This window comes from Sus scrofa, chromosome 5 (genome assembly GCF_000003025.6).
Source record: "Sus scrofa isolate TJ Tabasco breed Duroc chromosome 5, Sscrofa11.1, whole genome shotgun sequence".
Taxonomy (NCBI): domain Eukaryota; kingdom Metazoa; phylum Chordata; class Mammalia; order Artiodactyla; family Suidae; genus Sus; species Sus scrofa.
Window position 1 is genome coordinate 77,521,817 of NC_010447.5, and position 15,557 is coordinate 77,537,373.

Here is a 15,557-nt window from a genome sequence, read left to right on the forward strand (position 1 = left end):
AAAATGGCACGTGTACAGTGCCTGGCATGCATTTGACACAAAACCCTCTAGGTTCCTTTCCTCTAGTATCGAAGATAATTGCTTGGTCTTTGTATGCGTTTTCCCCTCATCAATGTAATAGTATGTGGAAGAAATTCAAGCAATCATATGATGGGTCCACTTTGTTTTCCGTTGTTTCCTTTTCTTGCTGTGCCAGTCAGCATAGAGTCAGTCCCTCGGAGGTTCAGTCAGTTCTGGTCCATTTGCCAAGGATCCTATCGCTCCTTTTATGGTCTGAAAAGTGATAGTCATATCTGGAGAGCATCCAACTCATAATGATGCTTCAGCTCCTGTTTGTCAGAGCTACAAAAAGACTACAAAGTATTTAAAGGAACAGAATCGTTTTCCTCTACCCTCAAAATCACTGGACAAAAAACAACTGGATGTTTAGAACAGCGTAACCCAAATCGTGAGATGATAAATGATTATAACGAAATGTTAAAGTAAGATACAAGTGGCTCATATCAACTCCAAGAAAAATAGCAAACTCATGTTAGCACAATATTTTGTAAAAATTTCATGCAAATGCTTTCTAGCCAGATGTGCATTCTCCAGCTAACCATAGTACCACCCTTGCTGTTTCATGACCACTGGCCCACCTGCTTCATCGTCTATAGGGCATGCCAAACCCTCGAAGGCATTTATGTCTGTAGACCCCAATCCCAACCATTTAGATCAAATTACTAGGTTCCTGTTCAGGCAACTGGGCTTCAGTAGCAAGAGCCCTAGCAGCACATCTGACCTGGCCTTTGGGTAAAGTTTTTCCTCTTTAGCCCAGAGATGGTCGCAGTTCCCTATAGCTATTCATCTTCAAATGACTTGATCTTATCTTTTGCTTCTCCAGAATTTTCAGCAATCATGCAAAGAGTCTCTGTATTCAATTTGATCTGTATTCATGTTTAAAAAGCCTAGTGTGGTTTTTGCTTTTCTGTTTGGACTCTTGACTGCTATAAAGCCAGATTGAACACAATTACAAAGGAAACCAAGCCCAGTATGTGTACTGATCAATATTCATAAACATACAAAGGAAACCAGGGGTTACTAGGCCTTTAAGGAAAATTGACACCATGGAAGAGAAAGGCCAAGATAAACAGAAGAAATACTAACCCTAGGGAAAAGGACATAACTTGGTGAACCAACAAGGACTTACACTTTAAAAAAAAATTAATATTAGAATTTAGATGATTTTGCTGCCAAAAAAAAAAAAAGAACCATCTGCTATGAAAATAGAGCAATCAGAAAATTGGAGAGAATTTATTGAAATTAAAAGTACATTTGCCTGAATGAAAAAATTAATAAGTGGTCAAAATAACTAGACACCTGGAAAAGCTGATGATATGGAAGATAAATTCAAGGAACTCTTTAGAATATATGAGCAAAGAATCAATGAGAAAGTGACAGTGGTACATAATATGTGCTAGACTGTTCTAAGTACATCAGTTATGATAACATAGTTAATTTTCATAACAGCTCTCTGAGCCGAAAACTCTTGGTATATACACAGAGAGGGTCAATAACATGCCTAGAGTCACATAGCTAACGAGGTGGCAGAGCTGAAATGCAAATGCAGGGGATCTGATTCCAAAGACCTTGCTCTTAGCTAGTTATTCTCCATTGCCTATTTTAAAAGTAGGAGATAAGCTGAGTGATGTGGAAGCTACGTTTCATTAAGTCCAATAGCCACCTACATAGAGTTTCAAGAGTAGCAAACCGGGTGGAAAAAGAGAGGAAATAATTGGGAAACAAGAGTAGAAATGCACTAGGTGAAGAAAGATGGGAACGACTCTATTCAGTGGCAACGACAGTAAATTAAAAAAAAAAAAAAAACACATCTAGACATATTTAAGAAATATTAGAACCCTAAGCTAAAAAGAAAACCTTAAAAATCTCTGGAGGAAAATTAACTATCTGCAGGGTACCATGAATCAGGTTGATAGCGGATGTTTCACATACAGCAGTGGAATAACGGTTTGTAAATTCTAACGTCTGGATTAGAATACTGTACCCAGACAAAAATTAATCCAATGGTCATGGAAAATTAAGACATTTGGGGGCATGCAAGAATTCCAAAAGTCTAGGCTCCCTTGTTATTTAAATAGACAAATCAACCAAATATAAAATGTATCTTAGTTTGAGCTGCTATAACAGAATTCCATCAACTGGATGGCTTATAAATAACAGACATTTATTTCTAACAGTTTTGGAAGCCCAGTTCAAGACCAAGTTGCCAGCAGATTCGGTGACCAGCGAGCCCACTTCTCATGCTTACATGGCCTCTCCTCCCTGCCTCCTCACGTGGCAGAAGGCTGGGGAGGTCTCTTTTATGAGGGCACTAAGCCCATTCACGAGGACTCCACCTTCATGACCTAATCACTTCCTCAGAGCCCCAGCTCCAAAGGCCATCATCTTGGGGATTAAGTTTCAACATGCAAATCTGGGGGCATACAAACATTCAGTCAGGATGTGTGATCCAAGAAACACCAGAAGTTGCATATGTTACAGAAACAAGAGACTGGAACAAAATTAAAAGTGAACTCCTTAGGCTGGGGCTTGTGAAATGTTGTCTTTAGAAAAATATAAATGACAATAACATATTTACTCCTCTGAAACTCCAGTATTTGGTTCTACCAGGAAAATGTCTTCATAATCACAGTATAAGTAATACAAATACATGGCTTTTTAAAATTACTATTATTTGAGATTTAAAAATGATGTTCACATCATTTTTAAATACCTAATCAATGATAATCAAGAAAAGCAGTAAGTTCCAGTAGTTATTGAGATTTTAACCAAAGAAATCAAAAGAAATACAAAAGAAGTTGTAATTATCAAGCAGCGCTTGATTGAAATGAAACAACTTTTTTCCACTTTGGAGGGAAAAACATTTTGCTTTTACTTTTTTTTTTTTTTTTTTTTTCAGAATAATGGAAACCTATCCTTTTCTTGATTGTGTCTCAACTATTCTGGAAAAGACAAGCAACAACACCTTCCAGCAATCCTAAAGAAATTGCTAGGCAGTAAGCCAAGACCCAGGCATGGTTTGAGACCAACTGAACAATTTACATGCACTGTATGCTGTATCGGAAAGTTATCTACAACTTTCTCAGCAAGCTAAACATTTTGAGATGCCAAATCACTAACACCTCCTGTTTTGCATGTTCCATTTTCAGAGTTTGCTAATAGATTAAATTAGGGTGTAATAAATATGATGAGTAAAACTGTATAAAATTATAACTGTATAATACAATAATATTCTCTGCATATTTTTCTTCTGCTTTTTCAACTTCAAATAACTTGTTATTTTGTTCAGCTTCATGGTGTCTTACCTTCTACAATAAAAATATTAGACTCAATGAAAGTTTCTAGGTGGTATGAATCTCAACATGTCTTTAGAATTTTCTCAATAAAATTAACCAAATTTCATTCAAAAGAAATATTCATTTCAATTCTTATGTATCTCAGTAGGCTAAAAAAGGTAATTTTGAAACAGGATGGTAATATGCTAGCATCCTGTTATAAATTTAATTATCTTTTATAACCATCAAGATGGATGGACTGTATTAATTCAATTTAAGTCGTGTAGGTGAAAAATAACACTTTGTCTTCTGGAATTGGTAGGAAGACTGATTTAGGAGTAAGTTTAGGGAGTTCCCGTCGTGGCGCAGTGGTTAACGAATCCGACTAGGAACCATGAGGTTGCGGGTTCGATCCCTGCCCTTGCTCAGTGGGTTAACGGCAGACGCAGCTTGGATCTCGCGTTGCTGTGGCTCTGGTGTAGGCTGGCGTCAACAGCTCCGATTCGACTCCTAGCCTGGGAACCTCCATATGCCCCGGGAGCGGCCCAACAAATGGCAAAAGACAAAAAAAAAAAAAAAAAAAAGGAGTAAGTTTAACTTGCTTTGAAGTCAGATTTCTTTGAACTAGGAGTAAATTCTTTTACCTCATCAGTCTGTGCTGACTTATGTCTGAACAAGACAGCTTAGCTTTGGTGCTACAGTTGAGAAATTAATATACTTCATCTACTCCCCCAAGTCAGAATGTAAAAGGCAGTCAAAATCAGTGCTCTTAGTGATGAAAAAAATTACTGTACAACAGGAGGCGACTCAGGTCATTGGAAACTTTTGATCAATGTCATATGGTTGCTCATTAATCATTCCCTTCATTTACAAAGTCCCTCCCTATGCATTAAACGCTGCACCAAGCTCTGAGAACTCAATGGTGAAACAAAGAGACATGGTGCTGCCATCAAGGGAAGTCACACTTGTTAGTGGGATGGTGTCTAATATGGGCCATGGCCTCTCCTTTAGAAAGATTACTCTCTGTCACTCTCTCTTTAACTTGAAAACTTACATTTGTTACCTTAGATTCCCCCACTGAATTGAGCTATATTCTGATGTGAAAGAAAGCTCTTTTGAAAGCTGTGCACAGTTAAAACTGAAGAGAAATTCCCTGTTAAGTCTGGCATACTTATCACGTAGTTATCTTCCTTTGCTCCTGAACACCATTAAAATGATGAATGATCAAAACAAGAAAGGGAGATGATTCATCGGCAGACAAAGGCTTTCAATAGACTTTCAGATGATAAAATTTAAAAGAGGCATGGTAAGTGACTTAGAGTGGAAGAAGACAACGTGCTGAAAGGGGGATTGATGAGGAATGGCCAATTGGCTGCCCTGAAACTTAGTTTAAAAAGCCTCAGGACTTGGAGGTACTAAAGTGTGGATGTAGCAAAAGGTTAAAATCAGGAGAATAATTTGGAAGTCTGCATATGAAGTGGATGAACTCCTGCAGATACTCTTTTTGACCCACTCTGGACAATTGACAGCCTTGTCCTAACCACCTACCCATCACTTCTATCTAAGTGACCACGGGCTAATTCTTTGGAGGAATTAAGCAAGAGATGTCTGGACCTAAAAGTAGCAGGTGCAATGGGTAAGGTGTGGGGTTGAGGACAGAATGCCATATCACTACATATCACATATCTTAGAAACTCAGGGAAAAGGTCAAATCACTGTTCAACCCTAAGGTAAAGTCTGCCAGTTGATTAGCCACTCTCAGACACACAGTACTTCCAATCAGACTTTTCCTATTTCACTTTTCGATATGAATGAACAAGTCGTTGCAGCAAATAATACCGACTTGATTGGCTATGCACATGCAAAGAATGAAGTCAGACTGCTTCTTCATACCAAAAAAATCTTAAAATGAATCATAGACCTAAATGTAAGGACTAGAATTATAAAACATGTAAAATAGAGGATTAAATCTTTATGACTGTGGGTTAGACAATGCCTTCTTAGATATGACACCAAAAGCACTAGCCACGAAATAAACAAAAATGGATAAACTGGACTTCACTAAACCTTAACATTTTTGTGTTTCAAAGGATACCATCAAGAAAGTGAAAATGCAATCCACAGAATGGGAGAAAAAGCTTGCAAATCATATATGTGCTAAGAGGCTTATATCCAGAATATGTTAAAATGCTTATAACTCAATGATAAAAAAATAAATAAGATGTATTTTGGAGAAGAAAGAATATATATGTATTTTCTACATACATATTCAAGAAGCACATGAAAAAAATGCTCAATATCACTAGCCTTTAGAGAAATGCAAATCAAAACCATAAGCTACCACTCCATACCTGCTAAGATGGCTGTAAGCAAAAGGACAGATACTTACAACTGTTGGCAGATGTATAGAGAAATTGAAACCTTCATACATTGCTGGTAGGAATATAAAAGTGCACAACACTTTGGAAATCTTTTCTGACAGTTCCTTAAAAAGTTGCACATAGATTTATCACATGATCTAGTAATTCTACTTCTAGATACAAACCCAGGAGAAATGGAGACATAGGCCCACGTAAGAACTTGTACAGAAATGTTCACACCAGGCTTATTCATAATAGTCAAAAAGTGGAAACTATTCAAATGTCCATAAACTGACAAATAGATAAACATTAAAGTATAATGGTACAGTGGAATATCATTCAGCAATTAAAAAGGAGAAAGTTCTAACACATGCTGCAGCATTGGATGAATCTTGAAAATGTCGTAAGTGAAAGGAAACAGCCACAAAAGACCTTGTAGTGTATGATTCCACTTAGATGATATGGCCCAAATAGGCAAGTAAATTAGTGGTTTCCTAGAGTTGGATCAGGAGTGGGAGCGGGGAGAGTGATGGAGGGGAAAGAGGGAATGATGGCTGGTGGGCATGGGGTTTCTTTTGGGAACAATGAAACTGTCCTAAACTTTATTGTGGTGATGGCTGCACGGCTCTGTGAATATACCACAGAACATTGACGTGTACATTTTAAATGGGTGAATGATGTGCCATGTGAGGTAGATCTCAATAAAGCTCTTAGAAAAATGTACATGGAGAGCTACAGAGGACCAAACACCTGTGCAGAGCCTCCAACATGAAAGACAGTAGTGAAAATAAACCACAAAAGACACTATGTAAGAAATAAAGGAAAAGGTCAAATGAAACCTATTTTATTAGTATCCTCAGAGAGAGAAGAGAGAATATTGCATCTCTGTATTTTCACTGCACAACCAGCTGCTGTGAAGAAAGAAAGAGTCCCCCAAATAAAAATATGATTACAACTAAATCAAAGACACTATCCCAGAAAATGCAACAAAAAGACAAAGAGTTGTAACCGGTAGAGATATGATAAAATGGGAAAATCAACCAGGAATTTCAATGTAAGATTTCTAGAAAGAAAGAGAAGAGAATATGAAGTCACAGAAGGTAAAACAGAAAGAGTGAGAAAAATTCCTATGGCCGATGAACATGATTTCCAGAATGAAAACTCCACAGAGAACTCAGAATAATAAATTTTTAAAAAATGAATTTCGAAGCATCTTTGAATTTAAAAAGACCAAATATGTATGGGTGTATATATATTTGATTTGATTGATTGATTGATTGATTTTTGTCTTTTTGCCATTTCTTGGGCTACTCCCGCAGCATATGGAGGTTCCCAGCCTAGGGGTCCAATCAGAGCTGTAGCCGCCGGCCTACACCAGAGCCACAGCAACGCGGGATCTGAGCCGTGTCTGCAACCTACACCACAGCTCAGGGCAATGCCGGATCCTTAACCCACTGAGCAAGGCCAGGGATGGAACCTGCAACCTCATGGTTCCTAGTCGGAGTCGCCAACCACTAAGCCACAATGGGAACTCTGTATATATATTTTATATTCTTAATATTTAAACACCCTGAACACAAATACATACATATATATGAACATATGTACAAATATGAATATATATGTGTGTATATACATATACATAAAATACACACACACATATATATAATCAGTGGCATGGCATCACACCTTTAATTTGTAACACTGTAAGTTATAAGACAATGAATTAATATCTTCAAAATCTGAGGGAAAAAAAGATTTTACACCAAAAGTTCTTCTATTTTTTTTTAATTATTTTTTTAATTTCCATTTTTCTTTTTTGGCTGCACCCATGGCATATGGAAGTTCCCAGGCCAGGGATCAAATCCGAGCGGTAGCTGAGGCCTATGCCACGGCAACATTGGATCCTTAACCCACCATGCTGGGACAAGGATTGAACCCTCACCTCCACAGAGACAAAGCTGGATCCTTAACATACGGTGCGATAGCAGGAACTCTAACATCAAAATTTCTATACTTAGCCTAACAACCGGTGAAGTATGAGAGCAAAAGATATTTTCAGATATGCTCAGGCTCAGAAAACTAACCACCCATGCACGGTTTCTTAGGCATGTGCTAGAGAATGTGGTTTTAAAAATGAGGAAATGAACCAAGAAGGAAGTTCTTTGACCCAGGAAACTGGGGGCCCAGCAGAGGAAGACAGCAAAGAAAAGCATCAGGATGAAAGCTCCACTCAAGACTAGAAAATAATTTCATGAAAACTGGAGCAGAAGAAAAGAAGACTCAGGAGCGGAGATTTCTTGTACATCTTGTAGGGAGCATTTGCGAAATCAAAAAATATCTGATGTGGGCATTTGGGAAATTTATCAGTATTTTACAGATCTCATGGTGCAGTTGCACAGACACAGAAGAAACTACAAAAAAAAGGAGGGGATGGAAAATTAAAGCTTTATTTATACAAGAAAGAAAACATATCAACTACAATGTTTGACTCAGCAGTGGTCAATGTTTATATAGCTGTAATAGTGTAATCGTGAACTAATCATTTAATTTCAGAAATTGTGATGTAGCTGTACTGGGAGAAGGGGCCAGTGGAAGTGACTAAGGAGGGGTGGGGCTTATAAGAGAGTGAAATAAACTCAACAGTAAATTTTGGCAAAACTTGAGACATGATGGTAACATTTAAAACATAATGGTAAAACCCAGAAGAAACAGTTAAAAAAATTGAAAGTTGTTTGGGGTGGGGGTGATATGGAGAAGTGGGTTAATCAGCAGCTGACTTTTAATGGAAGTGTTTTAATACTGCTTTTTTTTTTAACATGCGCACGCATTAATTGGATAAGCTATTTTTAAATCTCTAATTATGGCACTGAAAAAATACTGTGAGGTATAGGTTGTCAGGAATCTTACAGATTATAGGAAAAAAAGCTTATTTTGGGTGGAATATTATTGCTGCACCAAAAATCAAACAGTGATAGCCTATTTTAATTCTCAATTATCTTGGAAAAACTCAACTATGAGATATATAGACCTTTTATAGACTTCCTTGCCATCCAAAGACAGCAGTGCCACCTTGCAAGAAAGCTATTCCATGAGAAATAAGAACTCTCCCTACGCTGACACTTTGAATATGCTTTATGCCCAGGAAAAGGCTCCACATGCACAGCCAGTGTATCTTGGAAGGAAGCCCAGGACAAAAGAAAGGAGGACGATGTTACCGTGTTAATCGCAAAGCCTGGGCTGCTGGGTGGAAGGGTAATTGAGACAGAGTGGGAGTATTCTGGGGCAGCTCCGGAGAATCCTCTGGGAGGGTGGGGGTGGTGGTTGCTGGGGGCTGTGTGTTAAAGATACCCAAGGCATTAGGGCAGAGGGGTCACGTTCCCCCTGAATCTTCCAAGGGACAGCAGAATTCTCCCCTTTCAACCAAACCTTCGAGACCACCTTAGACCCACCATCATTTTTCATCCTTTTAAAGTCCCAGCAGATGGACTCAGTAAGCCGTCAACTCCACTCCGACGTGAGGGATTCTGTGGTACAAGTCCTGTCCAGCTGAGCAGAGCACAGGATAAAGAATCTGGCATTTGTGGGAACTAACACATTTATCTGGCTCTGTCAAGCCCTGCTAGCTCTCGAAGTTGAAGCTACCAAGCACACTCTGCCTTGGCTGAATGGCCCGTCGGGTGCTCTTTGGCAGCTCCCACACTAGGAGGGGAGTTTTTCCTGGACCCCTTCCTTAATCCCCTGGATGTCATCCTCGCTAAGGCCCCGTCTACTTGTCTTTGACACGGTCATATCTTGTCATTCTCAGGGCTTCCTCCACTCTTAATCTTACGCACTTACTAACCTCTTATTCAAAGAAGAGAGAGCTTCTCAGATCAGCTTCTCATTTTCTCCTTGCTGGGGCCCCTGGGTTTCCTCTCTCAATTGGCCTCTGTTTGCTACATTATTAAGAGAGGACAAAACTCTTAAGTCCAGAGAAGCTCATCCTGCAGCTCTTATTTAAAGAATAAGAAGCGGGCACCACTAGAACATACAGGCAATTATCCAGCTAAGCTAAGCACAGGGGTGTTAAGGATCTGACTTAGGGGATATAATTAAGGAATGAAGTCTTTAAAATATATCTCTTTGGGACTGGGACTGCTCTCACAGGGGCGGATGTTATTCCCATCCATTCACTTCAACAGATATTTTCTAAGTGCATTCCTTGCGTGCAGATTTTGTGTGTTGTAAATCAACTAAGGTCCAATAAATGAAGGAATTTATAAACTTTACAAGAGATTGGTCAAGGAGGAGGGTTTAAAACAGTAGGAAAAGGGTTAAATTGGATAAGGGAAGTGCTAAGTGTTCTGGTGGTTTGAGGAGAAATAAATGATATGTGGTGGGAGGAGGTACGTACAGAGAACATTAAATAATTTTATGCAGGCTTGGTGAAGCCTCTGCTGTGTGCTGTGCCAGATGCTGTAGTAGAGGAAACCAAACGTATAAAGACAAAGTTGTGCCCTACGAATGTCAAAGTGCTGGGAGACGGGAGAAGAGAAGAGAAGTCCTTGTGCTGGGGGTGGGAATAAAGGTGGAGGTGTCAGATATGCATAATTGAAGGTATTCGTTTTTGAACTAGACCTTGAAAATCAGTGGGATACCGATGGGCAAAAAGGCTATAGTAGAGATTTACTAAACTAGGACACAAATGAACTTGTGTAGGAAACAGACACAGAATAGACTCACAGACATAGAGAACAGACTTGTGGTGGTCAAGGGGGAAGGAGGGAGGGAAGAGAAGGCGTGGGGGTTAGGGATTAGCAGATGCAAATGACCACATATAGAAAAGATAACAAGGTCTTACTTTATAGCACAAGGAACTATAGCCAATAGCCATGGGATAAACCGCAATGGAAAAGAATATGAAAAAGAATAGATATACGTACACACATATGTATAACTGACTCACTTTGCTGTATAGCAGAAATTAACGTGATGTTGTAAATCGACTCTACTTCAATGACATAAAATAGAGATTATAGGCATATACAATGGGAGGAGCAAAAGCTCAGTCATTTACCAGTAGCTGTGTAACTTGAGGCAAATTATTTTGCTTGTCTCTTAATTTCCATGTCTGCACAATGGGGATCATGCTATCCATTGATTAAGGTGGTTTTAAGCTCTGAAGGATGCTTTGGCCTTTGCAAGTGGCACTGTATAGACATCTAGTCTGTGATTATTTGCTTTGCATAGTTTTACATGTGGCAAAAATATTAAGTATTTAGCATCCGAAACTGTTTATTAAACACTATGTTATTTGACTTTTTTCAACATGTGGGAGAAAACGTGGTGCCAAAAAATATTGGATTTAATATGAACTGGAAAGAGGAACAGATTTTTCCTTCCAGTTAATTTTATAGTTGTTCATTAGGAAAAACCTTTCTGGCCTGTTAGAGTTCTGATTCCTGGATGTCGTAATTCTGAACCAGGGAGTTCCCATTACGGCACAGTGGAAATGAATCTGACTAGCATCCTTGAGGACTTGGGCTCGATCCCTGGCCTTGCTCAGTGGGTGAAGGATCCAGTATTGCCATGAGCTGTGGTGTAGGCTGCAGATGTGGCTTACAGATGTGTATTCCTGTGGCTGTGGTAGGCCGGCAGGTCTAGCTCTAGTTCGATTCCTAGCCTGGGAACTTCCATATGTCTCGAGTGAGGCCCTAAAAAGCAAAAAAAAAAAAAAAAATTTCGAACCAGGTTCCTGTCCCATGTACGTCTGTAAAAGACTTTTGGCTGGGAGGTGTGCTCTGATCCTCTTTCTGAGTGTCTCCTATTTCCTCCCCATCTCTCTGTGTATCTTCCTAACTTCTCAGTACCTTCCAGATGTTCTCAGTTTGGTATTTTCATTGATCTCTCTATTTTCCCTGCTTCCTTACCTCCACTTTTACTTGCTCTTCCTTCCTTCCCACCCCTGTCTATATACTCTATCAAAACAGAAGAAAATTTTAAAGATATTCTAGCTGCATATGTTGTAGTTATGATGATAATGTCAATGGCAGCGATATTATTGCAATACACTTTTCATTTCGGACTTTCTGACTAATGATAATTAACACTTGCCATACCACATTGAGAATGATGCAAAGACTCTCAGAAATAAAATATTTCCTATAGAAAGGTTGCTTATCTGTCCTAACCATTAGCATGCTTCTGAGTGCCACTTGTAAAACATACTTGTAATGCTTTACAACTAAAAAACTTTTTTTTTTTTTGGTCCTTTTGTCTTTTCTAGGGCCGCATCCACGGCATATGGAGGTTCCCAGGCTAGGGGTCTAATCAGAGCTACAGCTGTCGGCTTACGCCAGAGCCACAGCAACGAGGAATCCAAGCCATGTCTGCGAGCTACACCACAGCTCACAGCAATGCTGGATCCTTAACCCACTGACCGAGGCCAGGGATTGAACCCGAAACCTCCTGGTTTCTAGTTGGATTCGTTAACCACTGAGCCACGATGGGAACTCCCATGAGTAAATATCTTGAAGAGCTCCCTAAGTTTGCAGTACAGCTTTCATGGGATAAGTATGCATTTGTCAGTCCCTGAGCCAACATAACTTAAAACTTTTTAAAGCTTTACTAATAAAATCAATAGTAGCATAAAATAGATTTTAAATAAGTTAAGATTTATAAATGTCATGGAAAGTGCAGATTATTAGAATTTTTGACATGTAAACATGGTGAATAATATTTCAGCAATTGATTTGGTTTACATAAAAAAAAGACAACCTACAGAATGGGAGAAAATAGTTGTAAATGATGCAACCAACAAGGGCTTAATTTCCAAAATATACAAACAACTCATACAACTCAACAACAACAAAAACTTAATAATCCAATAAAAAAATGGGCAGAAGACGGATCCTTAACCCAGGAAGACATATGGATGGCCAATAGGCACATGAAAAAATGCTCAACATTACTAATTATTAGAGAAATGCAAATCAAAACTACAATGAGGTTCCCCTCACACTGGTCAGAATGGCCATCATTAAAAAGTCTACGAACAGCAAATGCTGGAGAGGGTGTGAAGAAAACTCTTTTTGATTGGGGAAATGTAAAATTGGTGTACAACCACTATGGGGAAAACATTATGGGAGGGATCCTCCAGAAAAACTAAATATAGAACTACCACATGATCCAGCAATCCCATTCCTGGACATATATCTGGACAAAACTATAATGCAAAAAGACAATGCTCATTGCAGCACTATTCATAGCCAAGACATGGAAACAACCTAAATGTCCATCAGCAGATGAATGAATTAAGAAGATGTGGTACACAAACACAATGGAATACTACTCAGACATAAAAAAGAACAAAATAATGCCATTTGCCACAACATGGAAGCAACTAGAGATTATCATGCTAAGTGAAATAAACCAGAAAGAGAAAGACAGATACCATATGATGTCACTTATTTGTGAAATCTAAAATATGGCACCAATGAACCTATTTACCAAACAGAAACAGATTCGTGGACATAGAGAACAGACTTGTGGTTGTCCAGGGGGAGGGGGAAGGGAGTGGGATGGATGGGGAGTTTGTGGTTAGTAGATGAAAGCTATACATTTAGAATGGATAAGTAATAAGTTACCTGTGTGTTTAGCTCAGGGGAACTATATCCAATCTCTTGGGATAGACTATGATGGAAGATAATATAAGAAAAGGAATGTATATATGTTTCTATGACTGGGTCATTTTGCTTTGCAGCAGAAATTGACTCAACATTGTAAATCAACTATGCTTAATAAAAAAAAAAACACAACAGATTTGGTTTAAATTAAGGTACATGTGGGTAATGTTTAAAAAATGAGAAAGGTATAAATGGGAGAGCCATTAGCATGTAGATGGGAGTTGAAGCAGTTAAAATAAATCCAGGAAGGGGAGAGTGGAGATGAGAATGATCAGGTCGTCAGAAAGAGCAGTACCAGGACTCCGATAGATACAGGAAAACATGACACAGCTACTTCTGAGAGTTTTGATCAATGTTATCTATGAAGGTTAAAATATATTGTGGACAGAGAAGATACAACTCACCAAGGATTTCCTATAGAGCATACAATTTTCCTGGATAGAGCAGTATGAATACTTCATGGGTAAATGTATATTAAATAAACTTTTTTACCTAGGAATGTTTGAGCATCTCTTGATTTGACAACCCTTCCCATGCAGCTTCATCAAACACACTTAGCTTATTCCCAGTACTTTTCTTTTTTATAGGTGAAAGAACAAATATTTGTAATTGTTCAGGGGCCCTCTGGGAAATCTCAGGCAGTTTTAGGTATGGAAGATAGCATGAGAATTTTTCTCTATTCTTTCTGTATCTGGGATTCAATTTTTGGAAGGCAAACTTGAAAAACACTTGTCAGAGGAAATTTGGGCACTTGGCTAAGATAGTCCCGGGTGCCCTAGAAACAACATTTGGTTGTCTATTTAATCACAGTGACAGTAAAATATGTTTTTTAAAAGTGAACACAGACCGTTACATGATTGAAGAGAATCTTTGCTTTTGCAAAAGTGGGAGGAGTTCCTGTTGTGGCTTAGTGGGTTAAGAAGACCATGCAGTCTCTGTGAGGATGTGGGTTCCATCCCTGGCCTTGCTCAGTGGATTAAGGATCTGGTGTTGCCAGGGCCCTGGTGTAGGCCAAGAGCTGCAGCTCTGATTCAGCCCCTAGCCCGGGCACTTCCACATGTCGCTGGTGCAGCCTTGAAAAGGAAAAAACAAAGTGAGAGTGAAGAAACTTTGTTCTTTAGCCCCGCCCCCTCTTCCATAATCAAGGATTCGGAGAGGAGGAGGCTGTCTAGAGTTTGGGTCAGAAGAGAGAAAACCAAGAGCAGGTGGTGGTGAAGGAAGAAGTAGGCTCTCTTACCATGGCGCAGCGAGTTAAGAATCCGACGGTACTAGTTCCGGTCGTTGCAGAGCTGAGGATTCTATCACCAGCCCAGTGCAGTGGGTTAAAGAATGCAGAGTTGTGGCTCAGATTCAGTCCCTGGCCCAGGAATTTCCACATGCTGCAGGTGCAGCCACAGAATAAAAGATGACCTCAAGGCCTCAAGTACTTGCAGTCTGGGCAGTGACCCAGCATGACAGGGACATGAAGGTGCGTGGGATTAACTGGAAGCAAAATTCCAAGTGAAACTCTGGTGTCAAATTGTTCTGGTACAAGCAAGGGTGAACTGTGGAATCAGAGTGTCGGATATTTGAGGACCTGGATAGTTGAGGCCAAATTAGAGCATTCCTGAAATAGACCAGCGTTTACAGAAGTTGTGTTATTAAAATTTAATATGTTGATATGAGAAAATTTAATTCATAGTATCTTGTACATTTTTCCTTAGGACTATTGAAATCGCTTTAAAAGTTGTGTCCTTCTATATACCATTTGTTTTTGAAAATAGTGTGTATTCGTGTCTGCAGCAATTTCTGAGCATTTGTCTATCTTGTCTACCTTTCCCCCCTTCTGATTAAATTAAATAAGTAATGAAAGCGAGAAAAATAATTCCTTCTTGAAGAGTACCTTAAAAGAAGAAAATGCAAATCTTTAAAATACCAAAAACCCTTTCCAGAGTATCAACCTCATCACTTTGGAAAGAAAATATTGTGATTTTGGCTTTTAAGCCTGGCAAATCAGGCTGCAACTATACCCTACTAAAATATCACGGACAAATGAAGAAAGATCATCGCTGGATGTTTCCACAGATTGGGATATTTGGCATTATGAATTTGGAACATCTGCACAATTGATTGAATTTTTCATCTGGATATTTTGGCATCATGACACCAACAGCTTTGGAATCCTTTCTTTTCCACTGCTAATTTGGGCAGAAAAC

At 39.0% G+C, this 15,557-nt stretch overlaps 1 long non-coding RNA gene across 1 annotated transcript in view; it reads right to left on the minus strand.

Moving 5' to 3' along the window:
• LOC110260771 overlaps positions 1–14,691 on the minus strand; it is a 28,283-nt gene extending 13,592 nt beyond the window's left edge. The window contains exon 1 of the long non-coding RNA XR_002344178.1: positions 14,600–14,691. This is a non-coding gene — a long non-coding RNA (uncharacterized LOC110260771). The remainder of the gene's footprint in view (positions 1–14,599) is intronic.